The sequence below is a fragment of the Eubalaena glacialis genome, chromosome 3 (genome assembly GCF_028564815.1).
Source record: "Eubalaena glacialis isolate mEubGla1 chromosome 3, mEubGla1.1.hap2.+ XY, whole genome shotgun sequence".
Taxonomy (NCBI): domain Eukaryota; kingdom Metazoa; phylum Chordata; class Mammalia; order Artiodactyla; family Balaenidae; genus Eubalaena; species Eubalaena glacialis.
The window spans coordinates 24,131,998-24,136,000 of NC_083718.1; positions in this window are offsets into that span (position 1 = coordinate 24,131,998).

A 4,003-nucleotide genomic window follows, 5' to 3' on the forward strand; every position below is an offset into this window, starting at 1 on the left:
GCCTGTGCTCCGCAAGGAGAGAAGCCACCACAACGAGAAGCCCGCGAACCTCAACGAAGACCCAACGCAGCCAAAAATAAATAAATAAATTTATTTTTAAAAAATCATTGGATAAGGGTGAAACTATTCAATTTTGAAAAAATAATATAATTGCACTATTCATGAGGCAGCAGTTGCATTACTATTTCATAACCCCCAAATTAATTTCAGGTTGATTAAAAGACTAAACATCAAAAACAAAATTAATAGAGAACTGAAAGGAAATATTAGAGAATAGTTTAATATTCTTCCTCAAAATCTCCACGTCTATAAACCTGTCCCCTAGAAATGCAAAGATAAGTTAGGATGAGCATATGTTTCCCAGCACTGTTTGTAAAGCTGAAAATTTTGAACATCCTAAATGTCCATCAGTACAGGAATGGCTAAATAAAATTTTATGGAGTGATATTAAGAAATACTATGTAGCCGGGACTTCCCTGGTGGTGCAGTGGATAATACTCTGTGCTCCCAATGCAGGGGGCCCAGGTTCGATCCCTGGTCAGGGAACTAGATCCCACATGCATGCCGCAACTAAAAAAATTCACATGCCACAGCTAAGGAGCCCGCCTGCTGCAACTAAGACCTGGTGCAACCACATAAATAAATAAATATTAAAAAGAAAAAAGAAAGAAATACTATATAGCCACTGAAAAGAATGAGGCAGAGAGACCTATACATGCTGATGTGGAAAGGTTTCCAAACTATACTGTTAAATAAAAAAGAAAGATGTGCAACAAATGTAGCATTTTTCTTTCTATGAGTCTAACAACAAAAACAGCAACAAAACCGCAAATCACTTGTAAATCGTGTGTGTATGTACACGTTATATATACACAGAGACTACATGCATATGCATAGGAAAGGTCTGGAAAGATGCACCAAACCGCTAACAGTGGTAGCCTAAGGGGAGCAGAGTTTCTGGAATCTTAGATATTCTGGCAGAGGAGCCACTCACAAGCATGGCTTCAGAGCTCCTTACCCAACTTTTTATAGCAACAGGAGGGATTTATTGAGGGCTTGCTATGTGCCAAGCCAAGCACTGTACTAAACACTCTGCCTTATCTCAGTTCTCACAAGGACCTCAGGAAGGAGACTGTTACTACCTCCATTTCAGAGATGGGAGAAGCGAGGCTGAGTATCCCCATCTTCCCATCCCTGCCCAGCCCTAGTGTCTTGGACACATCCCTGTGTTTGTGGTTCCCCTTTGCGAGAATCCTTCTGTTTGGACCCCTCCAGGTTGCATCCTTTTGTAGTCGCCTGTGTCTGGTTTGCGGGCAGTTTCAGGAGTTAAGTAGGGCACTAGCTTGGCCAATGCCACAACCGTGGGCAGGACACTTAACCTCCATGAGCCTCAGTTTACCAGTCCAAAAAACAGGGACCACTGGTGGGACATGAGGTGATTTCATGTGGCTTATGAGTGATTTTTTTTTTTTTTTGGCCGCGCCGCGGGGCATGTGGGATCTTATTTCCCAGACCAGGGATCGAACTTCCGCCCCGTGCAGTTCTTAGCGCAGAGTCTTAACCACTGGACCGCTGGGGAACTCCCATGAGTGAACATTTAAAATATATATATATATAATAGTTTATGAACTAGTAAAATAAACAATGTACATCAAACCTGGGATTTCAGATAGCACCTCTTTACATTTTGAGTGGATTAAAAATTATAATAAGTAAATAATAGTACAGGTGGTGCTGGCCAAAATGACGAAAGGGGTAGGAGAGGAGGGGAATTTATGAGAAAAAGCATGAAAAAATGCTTAGCACAGAGCCAGAACGCACACACAGTGAGTGCTCAATGCACAGATTTAATTGGTTATCATCATCACATTTGGACTTGAAATAAGCAGTTCTGATTCCAAGTGTAGGGGACCGAGACGGAGTGGGAAGAGAGAGAGGTGGCCAGGACTTCTGTCACCAGCCTCGGGCACCCTCAAGACGTCCCAGGCCCGGGCTTAGCCCCGGTGGGGCCCGACAGCGTGTTGGAGAACTCGGTGGCTTCACGGCCAGCTGAGCCGAGGCGACCGCGCTGGCTCCAGACTGGTCAGCAGAGGGCCGCGCATAGGGTCCTTCCTCCACTTCCTGCGCGACTCCCGGCTCTCAGCGCCCGAAGCGGCGCCTGCCAAGGACGGATTCCGGAGGAGCGCTGCCCAGTCTCGGGGAATCGGGTGCGGGAAAGGCTGCCGCTGCCAACCCGCCCCCGGGAGCAGCCAGCGGGGGACGGGGCACGGACGGGGCCTCGAGAACCGAGCTCTCAGACTCCTCCCTGCCCCTCGCCGCCCACACCCCGTCTACCTCAGGTTGGGAGGCCAGTCCTCCACGCCTTTCGCCTCTCGAGCCCACCCCTTTCGCTCCTTGCCCCTGTTGTTGCTCTAATGAGGGCTTTTCCTTTTCCGCACTTTTCTGAAATCGCCTCCTGACCTGGGCTCTCTCCCTGCGATCTCTCCCTCCCCACCCGCTGTCCAGCGCCTGAGGGACCTTACTACGACGCCAAGCTGATCTTTCCAGCCCTTTCCAACCTAACGCCAGGCCGGCGGGCAGCACCGCCGCCTTCCTCCGCTGTCACTGGAGGCCGCCCCACCCAGACCACGCCCCTCGGAATCCCAACACGCCCCCTCCGAGTCCACGCCCCTCCGAGACCACGCCCCTCCGCGCCGGCTGTTCTTCTGGAGCTCCGGAAGGTGAGCTAGCGCTGGGAGTCCCGGCTCTGCAGCGCACTCCCCGGCCGCCCAGGAGGGAAGATCCTGGACGCCCCCTGCCGTCCCTGCCGGGGCCACACGCGCCCAAGATGAGGCCTGCTTCCCAGACCTCAGCCTCCCCGGGGGGCAGGGCCCGGGCTCGCTGTCCCCGCAGCTTCTCCCGGCCCTCAGGTTTGGGGCCCCTTTCCCCGACGAGGGACTGGCGGCCCGCACGGCTCCGAGCTCAGGGCCTCCCCGCCCCCGGCCCGCCCTCTGGCCATCTGGAGGCCCGCGAGCTGCAGCTGCGGCCCCGAAGACGCCGCACGTCCCGCCGAAGGGTTACACTTGGCGTTTTGGAAAACAAAGCTGGTTAGTGCTCAGCTGCCTCAGATGAAACTGTGGATGAAAATGTAACATTTATGAACGGAGAAGCCATGAGCATGTAAACTGCGTTTATTCTTGCCGCGGCTCCCGGGGAGCAGGAGTTGCTGGTCCCGCCGCGCCCGCAGTCGTCTCCGGCAGCCGCCTCCTTCTGCCCCTCGAAGGTGGGCTTCAGCCTTTAACCCACCTGGACCTGGCTGAAACTGATCAGGAAGCAGGGCTGTCGGAGAAAACGCCAGGACGCCGCAGGCTTCCGAGGCGCAGTCACTGCGCCCCAGCCTCCCCTGTGGCGGAGGGGACCGCTTCCCTGGCTCGCCCGGACCGGCCCGATTCCCAGTGCTCCGGATTAAGTTTTTTTTTTACCCGGAGCTTCGGTCTTTGATTCAGCAGCCCCGCTGGGAGCTAGGAGAAAGGATGGGCTGAAGAACTGAGACCGGGGTGATGGGCCAGTCACCTGGTCATCACCAGGCGGTTCCTGGTCCGGAGAAGGCGAGTTCTTAGGGGACACTCAGGAGAGGGGAGCCAGTGCTGAGGGAAGCGGCGGGGGGCGGTCGTCCAGGTTAGCGTTCCCCGTACCCTCGAGGATGAGCAAGATTTATACAGGTCAGGAGAGGCAACCGGGGAGGCTTTAGGACGGGATTTTACTTAGGAATCAGTCATGTGGGATTGTCGCAAAGTGATCAGTTATGAGGTCAGGGCAAGGCCTGAGGAGCTGCCCCTGGGGGAGAGGGAATCCTAAGTCCTGGAGGAGTCATCTTGGGGACACCAAATGTAGAAGGGTCCTGGGATGGGGGTTGTCTCCCAAGGGTACCTTAACGGCCCAGCTCAGCTTCTCCCACTTGCTGGGGAGGAGGCCTGGGACGACCTGGGAGGGGACCCAAGCACGATCACCACCTTCAACGGAG